Below are 21,150 nucleotides of genomic sequence, written 5' to 3' on the forward strand. Positions count from 1 at the left end.
AGGCCAGTGGTTAAGAATACAGACTATAGGTTGCAGTTATTAGAACACTCACTATACACAACTTGTATGATCTTGGGTAAGTCACTTAATCTCTTTGTGCCTTAGTTTCCTCACTGAAAAACAAAGATAATAATAGTACATAACTTAAAGGAACATTTTGAGGACTATATTATAGTATAGATATTATATAGGAAATGCCTAAAAGAGTACCTGATGCAAGGCATATGCTCAACACATCTTTAAAAGAAATCCACACAAATGACAAGGTCATAGATAATTTTTCAATTCTCAATGTATTGGGTTCTGAAGTCAGGGAATAATAAAATCTTAGATTTTTGAGTTGCTGAGTTAAATAAAACACCTTAAGATTATGTAACAATGGAATCAACTACTAATTAACAATGTGGTGTCTTAGACTCACAGCATCCTGGACTATGAAGCAAAATAATTATCACATCTTAAGGCCCTAAGGTCAGCCCAACAAAGGCATCCAGCATTTGCTCTCCCACCTTCATGACCTTGAGCCTACTACCTCTGAAGATCGCCTATTGGGGAGGTAATACTGAATACACATCTACCTCCTTTGTCAGCCCCCGTTGGTCCTAGTTCTCTCCAGGCCACTGGGGTGCATCTGCTTCCTCCTCCCATGAGGACCCTGAGAGTCGGGGAGATGACCTCGGGTCTTCCCCAGTGCCTGCTCTCCTGTGAGCTTCTTTCTCTCAGAACAAGGCTTTCCATCATGTTACTAGGGGCTGCCTTGGCCTGGCCAAGCCCTATCAGTTGATGTCCTGGAGTGCACACCATGTGAACGTGACCATGGCTCAGACAGACTTCTGTCAATCTCCATTATCTTTCAGCTTGTTTATGATCTTGCTCTTTCTGGCAGGTGGGCTTCTCTGGAATTCAACAACTGAAGCCAGTTTCAGTGAATAATTTCAGAAGTTGAGCATGTGTGTACCTTCAAGGGTGCAAAGGTGTACAAGGTTGGGAAGGGAGCTTTGAGGATGGATCTCAGAAGTTAAGAACACAAAGACTAAAGAGGGAAAAGAAAGGAAGTGAGTTGGCTGAAAGTCGTTCCGTGGGAGCCTGGCCAGCCCTTGGCAGGAGTGCATCTGCCGAAGTGGTGGCATGAGCAGCAGGCTGGAAAGGCCCTTGTCTTATATACCTTCCAACCTATGTACAGAACAACCCCAATTCCCATGATTGTTTCATAATTTCCCACACCCATTTCCTTTCAGATAAAGAAACAGTCTACAGGCGGATGCCCATTAGCTCCTGGTGCTGGGGTGATTGTGAGTCAAAGGTTTCCCCCAAATGTAACTGGCTGGGTCTCTTGGTGGGAGCTTGGAGGAAGTGTGTGACTGTAGGTTGTGCTCTGCACTGAGGGGCCTGGCTGGAGGGAAGCTGGGGCCAAGATCTAGCCAGTGCTCTGCTCACAAGACACCCCCTGGCATGAAGCTGCATCTGAGCAGAGGAAGGGACATCTTCTTCTAATGCACATGCTGGTGTCCTAAGGTCTAGAAGCAGACAAGTGGCGTGGAATGGGTAATGAAATAACAAAAAATGTAGGCCCAGGAATGTAGGAACTGGGAAGGGTGACAAATTTATTGTGCCGTGAGAGGCACAGGACCAACTCCACTGGACCTCTTTCCTTGAAGAGCTCCAGGCTAAGGCAGGAAACATCCAAACAGCTCATGACAAGAGGCCACTGTAGCCTGAAGGAAGAGGGGGATTGGGGCTTCAGCTCTGGGTCCTGGAGGAGGAGCAGGAGGGTATCAGGCAGGGGAGGCTGGTAAGGGAGGCCTAGGTAGCATGCACAAGACTTCTTTTTATGCCATTGAACCCTCACATTTATCCAAGAGGTGAGTCTGATGCTAAAGGCCTGAGGCTGTTAAGGAGTAGTTCTGTTTTTAGGATGATAAGAAATAGAGCCAGAGCAGGGAGAGATGAAGCTGAGGTGTTGGCAGGAAGAGGTGACTCAGGGCTTGTGAGACCTTAATCCAGCCAGTGACATGGGCACAGTCTCATCTGCATTTCAGAGGGATCCCTTTGGCACTGGTGTGGGGTTCACGGGAGATGCCTGCAGTGGTAATCCAGGTGGGAGACAATGAGGGACAGGGACAGCGAGTTCGAGAAGTGTCTGAGAATGTGTAGGATACTGGTTCTCACAGTGTTTAGTACAACACCTGACATGCATTTGTTATTAATATTAATTAATACTAGTATTCATTACAAAAATAATAGAAAAACAACAATAGCACCTATTTACTGAACATCATGATATGTGATATAAAGTGCTTTACCTACCTTACATCATTTAATCTTCTTGACTATCTTATCAGGTCAGTGCTATAACTAGCCCCATTTTACCAAAGAGGGAACTAAGACCCAGAAAATGTAGATGTTATGCCCAAGGTCACACACAACTGAAGAGACAGATTTCGGATTTCAAGGCACAACTGTCCAACTCCAGAGCTGGTGTTCTCATTCAGCCTTCACGCCAACCACCTTGGAGGGATTTCTCCACTGTCCTGGGCACCGAGAGGCCCACTGGGAGAAGGCCGCGTCGCTGGCCTCGGGGCAGACATTGCCGGTGGCTTTATTGTGTAACAGAGTCACTGAGTAGGAAGAGTTTCCATGGAGGCGCCAGGGCCCCTGGCTCCTGAAGTCGCCTTCTGCTGATACAAGCTGACCTGGGGAGGGAATAGCTGAGGAATGAGGGGAGTGGGGAGGAGACCCCCCCAGCCAGGTTTCAGTTCTCTGGTGTTCCTAGGATCACCTCTCTTCCTCCCAGCTCTGTGCAGTGGAGCCATCCAGCTTCCTCCAGAGACCACCATCTCTCTTCTAATTGGTAGAAAATTGGTTGCTGACTGTCAGGAAATGACTGATTTTCCATCCATTACTGGGCGGACCAGGGCTGGGTAGCTGTGGGGGCCTCCGGGTGGGAAGCAAATGTTGATTAGGCCTTCCAGTTCTCGATTACATTGGTGGACCTCCTCAGGCTGTCCTCCCAGATGCTTATTAATTCCCTGTGAAGACCCATTGGGTTAGAGATACTGGTTAAACGGAACACAGAGCCATAAAAGAGTTACTATTCATTAGGCTTTGCTTGTGGGGAGGGAGGAGACCGGTGAAAAAACCGTGGCCTCAATCCAGGAATGTTAAACAGCCCCATAAGTTGGCAGAGAACTTTATAATTGCTGCTATTAAAATATATGTATTTATATAGGTGATTTGTAGGAGGAAAGAATTTCGGCATTCCAGGGGGCGGGGGGGATCCCAGCTATGATCTCACCCAGGATTAAGTTGTTAGGGACTAGATATTAATGAAGGCTAAGGGCCCCAATCCCTTCCTAATGAGCTCATGAGTGTAATTTGCTTGCAGATGCTACTGTTACAATCACCCTTGAATTGTCTGGAGCTTCCCTCCGGCTGGATTGGGTGAGCTTTACCCCATTACATATACAGAGGGAAGAAGGGGGCCAGAAGCCTCGGTTCCACTCACACCCCAGTCCCTGACTGTTGTGGAAGGGGCTTCTTTCTCATTTCCTCACATGCAACAAGGGGTAGTTAAAAGACAGGGGTGGGACACGTCTGAGAAACCCTTCTCAGCTGGGATGTTCTGAAACCCAAAGAGGTGGTGACCAGTTAACCCTGGCTTGAGGGTGGGAATATATTGATGCCCAGCTTCTCTGGATTCTCCATAACCCAAGAAGTCAGAGGTCTTTCCTAAGGGAAGTCAGAGTTCTCCTACGGGGCCCAAACTTCAATTGTTAACAGGGCTCTTTTCTGAAGATCAGGAAGGGACGCTACTTGTCAGCCTCGGTGATGGGCAGAATAGTCCAGCCAGCACTTGCGCCCTGGTGGAAGCTCCACTCCCTGAGCAGTCCATCTCTGTTTCCTGGCCACTGTGTGTTCATGCCCTCCCTCCTCCAGAAATTCTTCCCTGCTGCTCCCTGCTCCTCCCTCAGGCAAACACCTATCTGTCCTTCAGCACCTAATTCAAATGTCCCTTTTATTAAACATTTCTGGATTGTCCCAGGTAAGGGCTAGCTAGGCCCTCCCCTAAACTGATTCTCTTGAATCCTCCACTCGAGCTTTCAGCTAACCTGGCCTTGCAAGATGACTGTTTATGTCTTGGTCTCACCTGTCAGGCTGTGAACTGTTTGAGGGTAGGACCATACCATGTCTGATTCAACTGCAAATCTGTAGAACTCATTGCAGAGTAGGCACCAAAGCGGGCTGAACTTCCTGCATTTGGCTTCTGCGGTGTTTTTGTGAAAGGACTCTGGTCCTTTCCCTCTGGTGTGAACAAGATAAAGGGCTTTGAGAGCAGGTGATGCCCTGGTCCCTGGGTGGTCTCTGGGGCTGTGGGATCTGGACCTTGTTCTTAGCCCTAGTACAGCCACTTAAGAGAGGGAGGGGTCCTATGCCTCCACCCTACCCAGGGCTTCTGGGCTTAAGGGGGATGATTTGAGAAGGCAAAGCTTATATCCTCCTCTCCTTCTTCCTGAGATTCCCTAACACAGAACTACATGTGCAAATGGGGTTTGGGGAAGGAAGTGAGGCTGAATTGCACTGAATTCAACTGGCTGAGATGGAACCCACAAAAGAGACTAAGAAAGACCCTTCAAACCCAGACCTCTAGGCAAAGGAGTTTGCCAGCAGCTCCCTGGGTCAGGGGCTAGGGATCCGAAGCAAGGGAGGTGCTGTTGACTGGAAATGTAAACAGGCTCAAGAGGGCTTAAGGAAATTCCTGCATGACAGACCCCTAGCAGGTAACAGGTCTTTAATAACCATGAAAGGTGATGGTAGTAATGATAATTCATAATAATACCTCCAAGAGAGCTTTTATACTTTTAAAAGCCTTTTTTCTTGCCACTTTCTCATTAGATACCACCTGCCTAAGGGGAGGGTGAGGTTGCTCAGAGAGGTGAAAGGACTTGTCTGAGGCCACACAGCTTATTCAGGGCACAGCTGGCAATAGATCAGAGGGGTGTTTCCGACTCCTTCTCCAGATCTTTCTTGGTGGAGGACACTATTCAGAGGAGATGTAGTGTGAAGAGCTTGGAGCCCCATTCCTGTTCTCTCCCCTTTTCAGGGCCCCTAATCCTGCACTGTCCTCCTGCTTCTGTAAGCCCTTCAACCTCGGGGGTGTACCTGTCATTGATCTACCTGCTCTGTCAGTGATCTACCACATGCCGCTTTAGTTTCCCTGTTTGTGCAAGGTGGTGGTTGGATATTCTGGGAAGCTAAGCCCTTGGATCTGCTGTTTCCTCTTTGTAGAGTGGAGTGGTAGGAGTGCCTGTCTCAAGGAGTAAATGGCATATAACGTGCTTAGCAACCTGCTTGGCAAAGTGCATGAGAAATGTACAAGTCTGGGGCCCTGCCTGGGAAACTGCGGCAGGGGGAGACCCTCAGGCTGATGCGGAAGAGGCTGAGGGGGGCTGTGTTGTCTCCCAGCTCTTCATCTGCTGTTCTCCGACTCAAGGGTTTTCTGCATGGGTTCTATGGACCCTGGTGGACATCTGAGGATTCCTCCTCACGTTCTGTGGACTCTGCAATGGTTCCTTAGCAAAGGTGGTCTGTGCTGGGCTGCTACAATCTTGAAGCGACTATTTTATAAATGGAGCAAGGCTCTGGAAGTTTAGTGAATTCAGATGTGCTCACATAAGTGTGTGAGGACATTTGTTCTGAAGCTAGTTTCTCATGTTTTAACCTCCTACAACCTTGTTCTTTGGAGCACTTGTTCCCAAGTGAAAATCATAGCCCCCCTTGGGGAGTGAAAGGGACCAGTGCTGCCATCTAGAGACAGAAGAGTGATTAGGTTCCTTTCTTAAAGAATCTGGTTAAGAGAAGCTAAAAAAGAATTAGTTGTCAATCCCAAATGGATTGCCTCCTTCATCTTATTACCCTCATATTAAAAATCTGCCATTGTTTACCACTATTGTCTACAGATGTCTCACCTTATAGAAATTTCTGGTTGCGAACCAGGATGCGTATGGTGCCATTGTCATTTGGGATCACCATGGGAACCCCAACACTATCACAGTGCATTCATAGGATACAAAATGATTAGATAGCTGTTTGTTGATCAGTCATTATATGTTATGAAATGGTTTTGGTATTGGATGAAGATTTGTGAAGGTCCTGTGCAAACAGTGGTTTAGCAATTCGCATTGGGATGGGATGATACAAAGGAAGGTATCAGGAATTGGCAAAAATTCCTGTGGATCACTGGACTCAGGGGAACTTCCTCCAGATACAACTTGGGCCCATATCCAGAGGGCAAAAAAGGCATGTTCCAGGGTGAGAGATGTGATCTGGGCAGTGTGGGAATTGGGGAGAGATGTGAGTCCCTGCTCTCCAGGTCTCATGATGGATTTAGGATTTACTGCCAACTCTCCATGGCTACAAAGATTGTGAACAGTATATGTACTTGCACTGGACAACTTGGGGGTACAGGGCTGTTATATAATGAATAAAGCAAACATGTATGACTATTCTTAGGGCAATATGTGCTATAGGATCACAAGGAACCTGATAGAATTTTCTACATGTATCAAAGGAGGAAATGGGAGCTCAGAATGGGAAAATGCCTTGCCCTGGCTTCCCCAGCAGGTTGAGAGCAGAGCCAGCACTGGAACCCAGGCCCCCTGGCCCCTCACCATAGGCTCTCTGGGAAGGCTTTCCTAGGAGGTGACCTCTTGGGACAGGACCTTGCTCTCCACCCAAACTCCCTTTCCCTGAGGGCTACGGAGATGAAGCTTAATCTTTAATGAACTGGCTTTCATTTTAACTTCTCCCTTGGCAATGATTAATACCCAGTGACCTAGTCTGGCATCTGGTGATCCTGACCAGGACTGACCCACGAGAGCGTTGGCCTCCAGGCCAAGATGTGAGCTGGCCTGTAGCTGGATGGTGTTTGAGGGGTGTTGTAATGGCCTCCTACTTAAAAAAAGTCTCTTGTGTCCTGTGCCTGGAACACTATTATTAGAAGTCACTCCTAGGACATAGAACATCACAAATCCCCCTGGTCAGTATAGCTAGAAATATAAGTTGTGTTTGAAACACTCATTGGACTAGTGACTTGACAGTTCTGGTGTTCAGCAGCTCAAAGAAATGATAGGATTTGTGGTTTTTAGCCAAGCATTAACAAGCTGGTCATTAGATCTTCAGCACAACCAGACTATAAGCTTCTTATGGGCAAGGACAGGGTCTGCAGAGGGTTATATAGTGAATAAAGCAAACATGTATGACTATTTTTAGGGCAATATGTGCTATAGAATCACAAGGAACCTCCCATTTCCTCCTTCGATACATACAGAAAATTCTGTCAGGTTCTTTGTGATTCTATAGCACATATTGCCCTAAGAAAAGTCATACCTTCTTAGGGTCTTCGGGGCAGAACTGAGATCTGGAGCTGGAGAGACCTCAGTATAGAATCTAGCTCCCTTAATCACTAAATGTAAGAACTTGGGTAAGCCTCTCAGCCTCAGTTTCATTGTCTGTCAAGTGGAGAAAAGAACCTCCCTTTAGATTTTTGAGGATGGAGAAACTGCATGTAAAGTATCTGATCTAGAGGACGCACGAACTATACTATTTCTTCTCCCATTTTCTCCTTTCTTTGACTCGCCTTAGCTGACCCTCTACAGGGATGTAGGGAAGATTCCAGGTTTATCCAGGGAGGAAGATCTTTCTCACTTGCTCTGGGATGCTTACAAGCATGGGTTCTCTCCCTGAGAGCAGGGACAGCTAGCCATGCATTAGGGCTCCACCTTTCCTGCCCCTGGAAATACTGGAACCAGTGCCGGGCAGGACCGTGCCCACCTCCCTCTGTATCCATCTGCCTCTTCTGATGACGGCAAACATTGTGAGCTGAGCTGAGAAAGTGTCTTGCTCTGAGTCCATCACACCCTCTTGTCTCTATTTTTCTTATCACCAGCTGGCACCAGCATTGAGTTTGGCAACAGCTCCCTTCCACTGATGTCTTGTGGGCACTCTTGCACGCTGGCAGCCCTGCTTGGTGTGAGATTCCTTATTTCAGTCCCCCGCCCAGGCTGCTGAGGGCTTGCCCTCGATGCACTGTGAAAAGAATGCCCGGATGGGACCACTAAATCGAGTGTTATCCCCTCCCACTATGCTCCAGCCACACAGGAGTGCCCTTGACCACCAGAAAATGCCTTCCTCCTCCTGTCGCAGAGGCCTCCTTCTGGCTCCTCCCTGGAACACCTATCCCAGGAGCTCTTTCTGGAGACCTGCTTGTCTGTCATTCAGGACAGGTGTTGCTTCCCAATCCCAAGACTCTGGGCACCTCAGCTCTTGGCTTCCCAGGCCTAGCTTTCATTCTCTGTTGCAAGAGAGCCTGGCTCTCTTGCAAGAGTCCCCGAGTCCTGGTCTGGGGCTCAGTGCCCAGTGCCATTTCCTAGGGTCACTGCCATTAAGTCCTGTGTGAAGGCCGGGAAGTGCCCCCCGTGGCCTCACAAGGGGGGACTGATGGGCAGACCGGGCTGAGGGTCAGGCAGGCTGAAGCAGGGAACCATGAAGCCCTCAGCGGAAGCCGTGGCTCCTTCTCTGTTTTGGTTTTACTTTTGTGGGCTTTCATTTCAGAAGTTAATCTAGTTAATGCCAACAATGTCATTTAAGCAAGCCAGCAATTTCCTTTTGCCCTTTATTTAATGAGCCTCCACCCCCACCCCAATCTCTACAATAAAAGGCGTGCAGGTGGGTAATTACAGAGGTGTGAAACAGGGGTGCTGGGCCAGGGCCAGCTGAGCATTCTAGAACATCTACTGGAGAGGGTTTTAGGGATCTACCCAGCCCCACTATTCAGTTCCAGGTAGGGAAATGAAAGCTTAGGGAGAGTCGAGGAATTAATATAAGGCTACATAGCATTGGAAGGCAGGGCCAGAAAAGGAACCTAGGTCCTTAACCCCCAGCTAAGGTTCTTTCAACTACTCACTGCCAATCCCATCCCCTTAGAGTATCCTGCAGAACAGGCCACAGGCACTCCCACTTCATCCACCCATCCTCCATGTATTCTGTAGATACTTACTGAGCACCTACCACATGTGAGGCACTGCGCATACAGCAGGAACCAGGCAGAGTGATGCGAGGTCCTGATGGGTCCTGAGAATATGAAGCCATGGAGGTTGGTTGGGGTCAGTCTAAGAAGGTCCTGAAATGCTGGACTATGAAATGGATCATTAATCCAGCCCTGTCCTCACAGAGATTATAGTCTCCAATTACAGCCTCACACTTAACCTGACGGAGGCGCACCAGGTGAGCAGATGATTTCAGTATAGGGTGGCAGGTGCTATGTTTGTTGTAAGCATTGCTCCCCTAATTCTCCCCATGGGGCATGGAGACCTTCTCAGAGAAGGGAATAAGGCATTGTAATGAGTCTTGAAGGGAAGGAAAGAGTTTGCAAAAGGTGGTGTGTGCTTGGGCATTTAAGGTTTTTAAAAGAATCTGGAAAGAGATTTACTCAAATGTCAACAATGTTTATCTCTGGTGAATGGGATTTGCTGGATAGCAGGTGGGAAGGGGTAGAGGATAAATTTTTTACTTTCTACTTTTGGCATTGTTTGAATAGAGTGTGTATGTATTAGCATTTTAATAAAAAAAAGTTATTTCTATTTGGAAAAAATATAGCAGAGGGTATTTAGGGAACATCAAGTGGCTCAGTGTGAGAGGGAGAATATGAGGCCATGGAGGTTGGCTGGGGTGAGTCTGAGAAGGTCCTGAAATGCTGGACTAGGAGTTTGGATTTCACCATAGGGGCCCATGGAGGCGAGAACAGAGGCCATGTCCACAGAGCCTAGCAGTTCTTGGCACATAGTAGATACTCAGTGAACCCATACATGATGCTGAATGAATGGCGGGTGGCCAGGTAGGGTGGAGTCATCCGAGGTCTGAGGATGAGGGTGTGGAGGCCTGGTGCTCTGCTGCCATGTGCTGGTGGAAGTGATGGGGCAGTAGGGGACTCTGGGAAAATGTGTCCCTGCAGAAGTGGGCAAAGGCGAATGGAAAGCGAAGTCCTATATGAAGAGAAAAAGAATGCTGTTTTTTTCTCAGACCAGAGTTACATGGAATGGATCCAGATCTATGGATGTGGGTATAAGTTGACAACAATGGGGGGCACTTTTCTATATAAGAAAATTTCCAGGACTTAGGCTTTTCCAAATCAGACAAGAATTTTTGGTGCCCTTCATGGCCACAAGCCACTCAAAATAGGTCACTAGCACTTTGGTCTCCCAGAGGTGTCTGCTTCAATCTCTCTTCCCTTCAGTAGGTCTTCAGCACGCCGGCTGGAGGGAGCCTCCTAAAAAGCAGTTCTGACCACATTGCTGCCTTGCTTGAATGCCTCAGGGTAGTTTAGTCCCCTCCCCTGGCTGGGGAGGCCTTTTAAATCTGTTCTTTGTTTCTCCAGCCTCATGTGCCACGATCTCTTACTCAAAGCCTGCTCTTCAGCCGGCTCCGTTCCCCCAGTTCCCTGAGCTCCTTCAGTCCTCTTTCTCTCCCTGCCTGCATCAGCTCTTTCCTCCTCCTTGGGATGATCCTAGCCTTTGATTTTCCTCTACCTCCCATTTGCCTGATGAACATCGAGCCCTCCTTTGCTTTTTGGTTAGCTTCCCTCTGAAGCCTCTTCTGATTTCATCTCCCTATTGCCTGTACTTCCTGCCTTTGGGTGGGCTTGAGCACACCCTCCCTGGGACCTTTGCCCACAGCGCTCTGCACTATTAAAATGACTTACCTGTGAAGTGCCATGGCACTTCACTGAACTTAACATTGCATACCTAAAAAAAAAAAAAAAGAAGGGAAAGCTTTCATATCTCTTTTGCCACACTCTCCATGGCCTCTTCTTCCCCAGCTATAAGCTCCTCAATGTCAGGGACTGTTTTCTGCAATCCTTTGCACTTGGCGCAGAGACTGGAACACATTATTCAGTAAGTATTTGGTGAACTGATGCATAAAAGAGTGACACGGCACCTCTGAAATGATTTCTCTTGTAAAATGCAAAATCTTATCGCACCCCTACCTTCCCTCACCTGAAGGTGCCAGAAGGGTCTAAACATCTCTGCAAGAGACAGCCTCCTGCGCTGGAAGGATCCTAGGCAGGGAAGCAGAAGACCTGAGTTCTGGTCTGAGTCCCACTGCCCCTGGGTAGTCCCCTTCCCCTTCTGGGCCTCAGCTTCCCCATATGTACAGTGAGGATAATAATCCTAGTGCTACTACTTCCCCATAGAAATGATGTAAAACTCAAAGATGAGATAAAAACCACTTACTGCACAAACTCGGGGCAGGATTGAACTGAGGGCTGCGAAGATGTGCTCATCTACCAAGCAGCCATACCCAAGCTTTTTCTGGCGGGGGGAGTGGCTCCACTCCCACCACTGATGGGGACTCAGAGCCTTTTTCTCCCTTCCTCCAGTTCACTTATGCTGTGGGGTTCAGAGAATGTTAATTATTAGGCCCCAGCACCCCTGGGGAGCCTCAGATGAAAGCAAGCCCAGAGTGTAAAGTCTAATCGATGCCCCATGCCTGGCATCAGGACCTCGGCTCACTCCGCCTGGAGATGGATCATTAATCCAGAGACTCCTACCTGGAACACTGGGCACAGGAAGTCCTGAAACATTCCTGACCACCCACGGCTCAGACCAGCAGCCCCACGAGGCAGCCAGCCTGCCACGGAGTCTCAGAATCTTAACAATCTCCAAGTTAGATGAGATGCAGAGTGCAGCCAGCCCAGACTCCTGCCCAGGGCAGAAACCTAGGCTCAGCTTGTGCACTTCCCACTCCTGATGGCTGAAGAGGTGAATCTTGGCAAACAGCACTGGACTTGGAACAGATCTGTATGACTTTGGACCTGCTTTCCCCTTCTGTGAAAGTGGCATAAGGCTATCTAACTCACATGGCTGATGTTAGGAATAAATCAGTTTGCTTGAAAGTTTTTTTTCTATTTACAAGAATGATACCCATACGAGCTGTCATTACCACTGTTAACGTTATGTCCCTGGGACATATTAATTCTTTATCCCTAGAGTTGCCTTCAACTAACAACTCTTTGTTTCTCTGCTTGAAGCTTTTATATCCCTGAGGCCATAAATACAAAGTCAAGGCCCCTTTCCTTGCCCCTTTCAGCCTGTAGCCACCATTTCCATGCCTCTACCTCCTTGGCTGCATCTGCTGCTTCTCTCCACCAGGCAACTGTCCCCCAGATGCAGAAAACTGACCTTCAATACCCCCTTAGCTTGGCACGTCTGAGCTCCTCACCTCTTCACTCTTGGTGAACTTCCACTCCTCTTCCGAGGCCTTAAGTATCGCCTCTCCAGAGAAGCCTTCCTGATTCCCTATTACCAACTCTGGTGAAGTTAGTTTTTACTTGCCTTGGATTTCTGTGGCTTGCTGTAGATCTCACAACCATAGTATCATAGTATATTATGTGGATTTTAGCTGTGTTTCTTCTTGAATGAATAAGGAATATTAAAATGCATTAAAATGCATTTTCCCTGGGAGGCCTGGCCTTCTTATTATAGCTAATCATGGCAACACTGCCCGTCATTGGTGTCTCAGCATGATCCCTTTTGAATAGCTGAATACCTGAGTTCTAGACAAAATGGCTCTAGCATTAACCAAACCTGGGTGTGAATCTGTACTCAGCTACTGCAGAGCTGTGTGATCTTGGATGTTGCTTAGTCTTTCTCAGTTTGTTTCCTTGTTTGAACAATGGGGATACTAGCAAAGCCTGTCTCCTGGGGTTCTTGTGAGGAGTATAAGAAATGTCTACACTGAAGAGTAGAGCATCTTGTCCTAAGACTCTGAACTATTAGTCTTATTATCTGGGTCCTGCTCTCTGTTTGCTCATCTATAATATGACCTGATGCTACGTTCGGGGTTTTTCAAGCTGTGAGCCTTGGTCGCATAGCTGCAGCATACAGGGTAAGGCCTCCAGGCCTATAGCTAGACCACACAGCTCCTTTCCTGTGGATTTTCTGTATTACCTAGGGTTTCTTAAAATGGATTCAAAGGGCTCTTCTGGCTCTGACCTCCTACGATGCCGTGATCCTGGGAGTGAGGCAGGGCCCAGGGAGAGGGCTGTGATTGTGTAGATGTAGAAGAGGCTGGGAGGCTGGCCTGTTTGTGTGCAAGGCCCTGGTTTGAGGACCCCCGGCTCCTGAGGCAGGTGGAGACCTTGCACATCCCCTCGCTCATGCCTTGCACAGTGCCTAGCACAGAATAGTTATGAAGTGAGTCTGTTGAAGGGAGAAGAGTACACAGAAATTGTTTTTCAGACCAGGTGCCCTGAGGTGACACCAGGTGCAGTCACTGCTGCCTGTCCTGATCACTGTCCTGGGGAAACGCTGAATGTACACACCTGGCCTAGAAGGCTGCCACGTCCATCTCTCAGTGGCCGCCACAGCCACCAGACTGCGCCTTCAAACTGGGATGTGGAAACTTCCTAGAGAAGGTTGAGAAGAGAAGCCTGGGAGAGCTCCCCACTCAGGGAATCTGAGGGAGGCAGGAGGTCTTGAGATACTGCTGAGCATCTGACAGAAGCCATCGGGAGCCCCTGAGCAGAGACTGTGCTTGAAAGAACTCTGGTTGCTCCTGAACCTTTGTCCTGTGTCTGTATCTATGACCGTGGTACTTCAGGCGGGTCTTCACAGGGAGCAGCTGCAAACTCTGAAATGGAGAAGGACCTGGGAGGTAAAGCTGTCCAAGGGAGCAGGGGGCTGGGGAGGCCAAAATTCCTTGCAGTGAGAAGCCTAAAATGGTCATGGACAGGGACAGACTTTCACAGCGAGGGGGGTGGCAGGAAGAGGTCCTGGGGTTTATGGACCCAGGGATTTTTTACGGAAAACACACCGGGTCAGTTTGGGAATAAAATCGTCCTTGTGGACCTCCTCCCGCCGCCTTACTGTGTACTCCACAGGGAAGGACTGCGGCTCCCTGTGACTAGAGGGACAGGACACAGGAGCACTTTGCTGTCCCCGTGGGCTCAGCATGGGGCTTTGCAAATACTAGATTCCTGATAAATGCTGTTTGAACTCAATTTCTTCTCTTCCATTTTACTCTTTTTTATTTTAAGCTCAGATCTTCCTCCTCCAGATGGAGTTCTCCCATCTGGTTACAGAAATTGGATCAGTGGAAAGAGAAATTCTAGGATGTTGGAATTTCAGGAACGTTTCCAGGATGCCAAGAAAAATAGCTCTGTGATGAGCCAATGGCATCATGATGGCAGATCTGGAAAATAGATCTGATTTTGTCTGAGTCACAATCTCATAGGACCATAGAGACACTGAGGTCATCTGGTCTACTCAGTGATGTCACAGATGGAGGAGCCGAGGCCCTGGGAAAGGTAGAACTAGCTGGTGGCACAGGCAGGATCGGAACTGAAGGCTGCAACCCTTAGACTCACTCTGATCAGATGCTAGGCCCCTGCCAACAGGCCCTTCTGAGAACCAGCTGACATGTGTAGCTTTGCTTTATCAGCAAGAAGAAAAGATGACAGTGGGCAGTCTTTCCTGGCCAAGGATCCATCAGGACCCACATAAATATTTTCTCAGCGTCTACATGGCCAGCATCTAGTTGGCTATGTTCCAGGAGACAGTAAATAATTCAGACGACTGGTTGCTTCCTGGCAACTTTCTTGGGTGTGTTTTCTAACGACTATGTTCCTGGAGCGGATGTTGGGGAGACCTTGGCGAAGGCAGTGAGCCAAGCCTTTACCGGACTCTCTGTGGCATTTCTGGTCAGGAAGGAAGTACCCATGGTGTCTTGATGTCAACACACGTGGGGCAGATTACTTTCACTCACTCCAAAAGGCCTTTCAAGTGGAGCCAGGAATTAGTTTCAGGGATTAGGGCAGAGTGAAGTTAAAGACTTGGGAACAAAAAGTCAGGAGAAATCAGCTAAAGTGTGGGGAACTAGGTAAACTTGACTAAAGGCATGTTGGGTCTTGGCAGCTAGGCTGGTGGGGAAGGCAAGGATAATGTTGAGCTGGCATGGCCTCAGGCCACCAGAACGACCCGTCTTGGAACTTGTAGTTCAGGAGGGTGTGGGATGTTTAGACTCCATCCATTCCACTGCTACATCCAGGGCCTCCAACTGGGGCTGGCAGTTGGAATCTCAGGGAGAAGAATATGGTGGCCCTGGAAGATTCTAGATGTCCTAACTTTGGTCAGAAATTTGAGGACATGGGAATGGAGGTGAGGGCAGGAAATATCTAGAAAGAGTGGCAGGTCCAGAGAGTCTTAGAGCAGATAAACCTTATACCAGGCCTAGGAAAACAAGAGAAACACTAAATTTCACCCTCTGGTGGGAGGGTTCATTATCCTCTGCATTGCACAGGTGGGCTTAGTGATGCAGCAACTCTGTGTGTGCAGCATGAAGGCGCTCAGTGCCTGAGCTTGTTCAGGGTGAGGGAAGCCAGGCTGGCACTGATATAAAGGTCCAACATCTCTGGTACTCACTGAAGGAAAAGCGCACTGTGTCTCTGAGGGGTGTGAGGACATAGAATCCCAGATGGTTGGAGGGACCTGTCCTGACAAGGTCTTAGCAGAGCTTCACAGTGAGCTCAGGACCTTGTGCTCCATGTGTTCTGACTTCCAGGCCTCAGCCCCATGAGGCTGTCCTTGAGAGTCCAGTGGAGACCTCAGTTGCTCTATCTCTGAAGGAGGCAAGGAATGGGACTTTGGAGGTATGACTTCCTTTGTGTGTGTTTTTTTGGTGATTAGGTGTGGGACGCTTTAATTCAAGCACTGACCTGTCACCCAGACTTTTGACAAAAACTTTTTTGAACTGGCCTATATTTTAAGCTTATACACTCTCTAGGGAGAGTAGTTCCTAAATTCACTTCATCCTAAGCTATGTTGCAAACATATTTTTCCTGATTTTGAAAGGAAATGCAGGATTGTTCAAAGATTATAAGCACTGGAATCAGATGTCTTGTGTTCAAATACAGGTTGAACCAGCTGTGTACCTTTGGTCATTTAATCGACACATCTGAATCTAATTTTACGCATCTGAAGGGTAGAGAAATGGTCATTAGAACACTGAAATGAAGTATGTACATAAAGTGCCAAGCCCTGTTCCTGGCACAAAGTAGATGCCCAGTAAGTGATTATTGACAAATTCAATACTCACTTTGAAGGGATTAAGACTGGCGTTCTGGTCTCGGATGTGCTGGAGTCAGGCTGGGTGTCTCTGAGCAGTTACTTCCCCATTCTGAGCCACAGTTGTCCCATCAAGAACCTGGAGAAAATAATGCCGCTTCACAGGGCTGTCTGTGAGGTATCAGTGAGATGCCCGTATAAACTCTCAGGCTCCTACTGGTTCCCAGGTTGAGAGGAAACTGCCTCATCATAAAAGCGATCGGAAAAATGGGAACTTGCCCTCCACATCCTGGTGGATGCAATGGCTGTGATTCTAGCTGGACACATTCTTCAATCCATTCCCTCCTTTCTTCACCTCCCCCTACTTGAGGCCTCACCCCTCTTGCCCGGACGGTGCCCCCCGCCCCCACTTTGGGTCCCTCCCCATCTGTCAAATGCTACCACGACTCTTTCCACAGCAGACAACCTCTGCTCTATCCTCCTGCTCAAATCCTCCTGTGGCTCCTCAAAATGAGTCTCATCTCCATGTTGCAGCATTCAGGCCTAGCTTATGCCTGAATGGCAGTGGCTTTCCTCTCCACTCTGTCCCCCACATCTTCCCTGCAGCCCCTCAGTCAGTGCATTGCATTTTCACACATCTTCAGCGGGATGTGGGCTTGGAACCAGCAGATGAGCGTTCTGCTCTTTGTTTTGCTGCTGGGGAACCTTCTACACACAGCCTCCTTTCCCGGGCCTCCCCCAGCTGTTCTTTATCATGGAAGTCAAGGATCAGATCAGGTGATATTGCAGGGCCTTTCAAAAGTTAAGGCACTTCAACAAAATTTTATGTCCTCTAGGGTGGCTAAGAATACTTTCTCTCTTTTTCTCTCTCACCACATGCACATGCACATGCAAACATTAAGATTGTGAAACCCTCACACAAGTACACACTCCTTCATACACAAGGACATGTGTTTTCACACACATCCTCATGCACTTTAGGACTCACACTTGCTTGCACACATGCAGAGACCCTCTGTCTTATTCACCACTTGAATCCCTAGCACTTAGAGCAGAGCACCTAGTAAATCCTCAAAACTCGTCTGTGGATTGAAATAAATGAATACAAGCCCCGCCCCAATACGCAGGGACTCACCCACCATACCCATAAACACAAGCATCAGACATGCACACGCCGAACACCGGTGTGCACAAGACTGCACGAGGCATGCCCAGTCCACTCTCACCCACGTTCCCACACTGTAAGTCTCTTTCAGGGTAACTGCTGGGAGCGCAGACAAGGGCGATTCCTTTCTCACGCAGCAGCCTGACAGCTTCCGTGTGGGTGTCAGCTTGGTCCAGGTGTTGGGGATGCTCCAGAGCTTCCTACGGGGACAGCGCTTTGTAAAAGCCAAATCACTGGATGAGATAATATCCTCCTGGAAATTCTCAGATGACCTGACTGGAGCCTCAGAGCAGAGATTATCCTCCCATGTCACAGACAGGGACACAGAGACCTAGAGAGGGTGAGGCCACCTGCCCAGGGTCAGGAAGCCAGCTAGTAAGTAAATGAGCCCACCCTGCCCCACACAGGGCTCCATTGCCTCTCCTGGCGAATGTTTTAAGAGGATTATTTATTCTTTGGTTGTTTTCCCCCTCTAATTTATTTCTTCTTTATCTTTTTTTTTATTCCCTGTTTCCGCCTGCGAAGAGTTGGATTTCAGCAGGGAGTAAGGGAGGCCAAGTTCACTGTCAGAAGAAAAATCTAAAAGTAACTTTCCTTGTAAACCTCAGCCAAGATTCCTGCCAAATGAAATGAGAACTTAGCAGACTCTCACGCACCCACCTTCACAAAGAACCCACTTCACTTAAAAGGGAAAAAATGTTCATAAAGTTATTATCTTCTTCAGTGGATGGAGGTAAGGCCCCTCAGCAATATAATTTACCAATTAATTAAAAATTATTCATACCATCTTATGATTTTTAAAATTTGGCATCACTTTTTGTTCCTTGGAAGGAAGTGGTAAAGTGCTTCACCGGTCTTAGCTTTGGGATGCCTGTGAGTTTGCGGGTCAGTCTGGACTAGTTCTTTCCCACAGAGGTGAGAAAGCTGGGGCTCTATTTGGGTCTCTGAGAACCCAGACATGACTACAGTCCTGCTGGCACTCTCTTTCATGACTCTAGTGGTCCTTGACAGAGGCGGTAGATTGTGTGACAAGACCACTAACTTTGAATTCACATTGACCTATTTGAATCCCAGGTCACCCCTCAATGGCCATGTGACTATGGACAGGTCCCTTAACCACATGTACCTCAGTTTTCTCATCCATGTGAAGGCTTTTATACTACTTTGGCAGATTATTGTGAGAATCAGGACTAACCTACACAAGGGAACTGACATACAGTAGGTGTTCAGATACCACCAGAGGAGCCAACCTAGCACTCAACTCCACTCTTAGATTTCTAGGAGAAGGCTATCTAGAGTAATGGTACAGGTACGGAAGAGGCAAAGAAGACAGTCAGGTTCTATGTCTGGCTGTGCAATGGATTTGCAAAACCCTTGCTGCTCTCTGAGTTTCTGTCATTCTACTTGGTTATCCCTAAGGGGTTCCCAGTCCTGTAAACTGTGTTTTTGCCATGGGTTAAGACTTCTATATCCACCTCTGAGATGAAGCCTAGGTCAGATATATAGCCACTGGCCAAAGAGACCTTAGCTGATTGACCTTGCCTGCTGCTGGTCAATCAGGCCCAAGGAAATGATGGAAGCCAACTCAGATGTATGTAAGTCCAGCTGTGTGCAAGTGATAACACATGTCATGTTGGGTAACTGTTACATTGAACAAGTGAGACTGATGAGTGTGTAACCAAGCAAAAACTTTCACCAGTCATTCTGCAGGGCTAAATTTCTTCCATCCCATTTGATGAAAACTTGAGCTTGTTCTGTGACTCTTCTGTTTTCTCTTAGGTAATATGTTCCCCATTCACTTTAACTCAAAACATTATTTCTGCTCAATAATTAACATGCCTTATCCAGTGTTCTACTATTGCTATTATTAGCAATAATGCTAGTAATAAACTTTAAGCTTCACTTAAAAGCAATGCTTTTCCTCACTATCCACTCAGACCTGGAACTGCTGCTGGCCAATCTCCTGCAGTGAAAACAAGGCTCAGTTTCTTCTTTCTTTTTCTACCTAGAGCATCACTCCACCTTCTTCATCTGGTTAACCACTGTGGACTTGTGATCTCTCCATTGCCAGGGATAGAGGGAGGGAGAGAAGGAAAGGGAGACAGCAAAGTTCTTACTTGACTAGTGTAGGTTTGAAGACCCAGGGTCAGTGGTCTGTGGGGCTGGCAGGCATTTAAACTTGCTTGTTCTCTCATCCAGCATTTCTGTGGGTTCTTTGGAGAAAATTCATCCCCCTCCCTACACAGATCCCTTAATTTGGATAAATGCAATTTCTATTCCATCTGGCTGCTACTGTCTCCTTCTCAACACTTAACCATCTACCAACACTACCAACCTCTTTCTGCTGAGGTCTATATATGGTCCTCTGATTGGGTCTAGGCTGACCTCAACAATCTCCCTCTTATATAGCCCATATCTGGAGAAAACACTTCTGCATCCTCTGCTTAACAAACTCAGAATATAGGCTGTCCACAGTGCAGCAACCTCCCTTTACTCTGCTGTTACAGTAGCTAGTCAGCCAACCTCTTGCCCCTTAGGTTTAGCAGTGGGGGTAAGAGCCTAGTCCACTGTATCCTCCAAATATAGGAGAACTTCAAGCTCTCCACACTATCCCATTAAAATCACTTTTCCCAGGCTTGAGTTAAGGGAGGGAGTAGACAAAGGTGCACAACATACTTACAGCTCTTTCCAGAAATCCCCTATCTAATCCCTAGCTCTGTTCTTGGCCTCTCCCACCTCTTTTATATGCCAGAGGTGGGTGGTCAGCAAAGAACTACAAAAGCAGTTTTCAATACCACCTTTTGCAGCTCTTACATGGTGGTCTTGCATTTCACTTGGGGATGTGTTATCCATTATCTTGGGGCCTCACATGAAGTCTGAACTAATGTAGTTAAATTTTAAGATTCTCTTTCCATTTCTTTTTTATTCTCAAAGGCAGAACTTTGAGGTAGATATTGTATCTTCATTTAATGGATGGTGAGCCGGTTAAGAGGGCTGAGAAACTAACTCTAGAGCATACAACCAATTGAGATTGAAAACTGGGTTAATCAGATTCCAAAATTTGAGTTATTTCCACTGTATTATGAAGAGGGAGGCTTTACCTTTGTAGCAGTTGGGGGGCAGCATAATGCTTGTTAGCCCATCATTCAGACAGCAAGAACGTGAGCAGGGCATCAGCATCAAAATGCAGAGAGAACTGATTCAGCTGCTTATTAACCTTTAACTATGTTCCTGCCTATGAACTCATTTGATGGGAAGTTCATTCAGGACAAAATTGTTCTTGATGCACAGGAAATATCTTTGGAAGATCTAGCAAATAGAGAGGTTCTCTTGTGCTTCCCCCCAATGTCAATTCCCTCTTTTCAACTTCTCTCCAAAGCTTTTCTTTACATTTTTTTCTGTGTTTTCAGTTCCCCTGATTATTTTATTAGAGAGACCCTCCATGAACATGACCTTTACCATCACCGATACCACATATTTTAAAAACATTAAATTGTTTTTGGCACCTGCTTTAATCTTGCTCATCAACTCTGTGTTTACCACAGTTCTTAGTAAATGCTGTTATTCAATAGAAGTTAGTTGAATTAATTCATTGGCTGAACACAGTTCCTTTGAGAGTGGGTTAGGAGTTGAGGAAGGAGAATGAGAAGGAGCGGAGATGTGTACCCAAGGGGGGCTGTCACATCAGCCAACAATGGCTCTGCTTGGAGTCCTGACCCCTGGGAGATCCCGGATGAGTCATCCCCTGTCAGCTTCAATTTGTGAGCTGACCAATGGGGACAAAGGTCCCTGTCTGTCAACCTCATTGGGAGCATAAGATGAACCTCAGACAACACCATAAATGTGAAAAGGAATGAAAATATATCA

The 21,150-nt window shown here is 47.4% G+C and overlaps 1 long non-coding RNA gene across 1 annotated transcript; it reads right to left on the reverse strand.

Annotated features, from left to right (window-relative positions):
- Positions 1–293: 293 nt before the first annotated feature.
- LOC118973027 (uncharacterized) lies at positions 294–11,393 on the reverse strand. The gene is made up of 3 exons (XR_005062240.2): positions 11,289–11,393; positions 10,757–10,799; positions 294–3,029 (listed from the first exon to the last, which is right to left on the reverse strand). It is a non-coding gene; the product is annotated as an uncharacterized lncRNA (long non-coding RNA).
- Positions 11,394–21,150: the final 9,757 nt, after the last annotated feature.

The sequence above is a fragment of the Manis javanica genome, chromosome 4 (assembly GCF_040802235.1).
Source record: "Manis javanica isolate MJ-LG chromosome 4, MJ_LKY, whole genome shotgun sequence".
Classification (NCBI taxonomy): domain Eukaryota; kingdom Metazoa; phylum Chordata; class Mammalia; order Pholidota; family Manidae; genus Manis; species Manis javanica.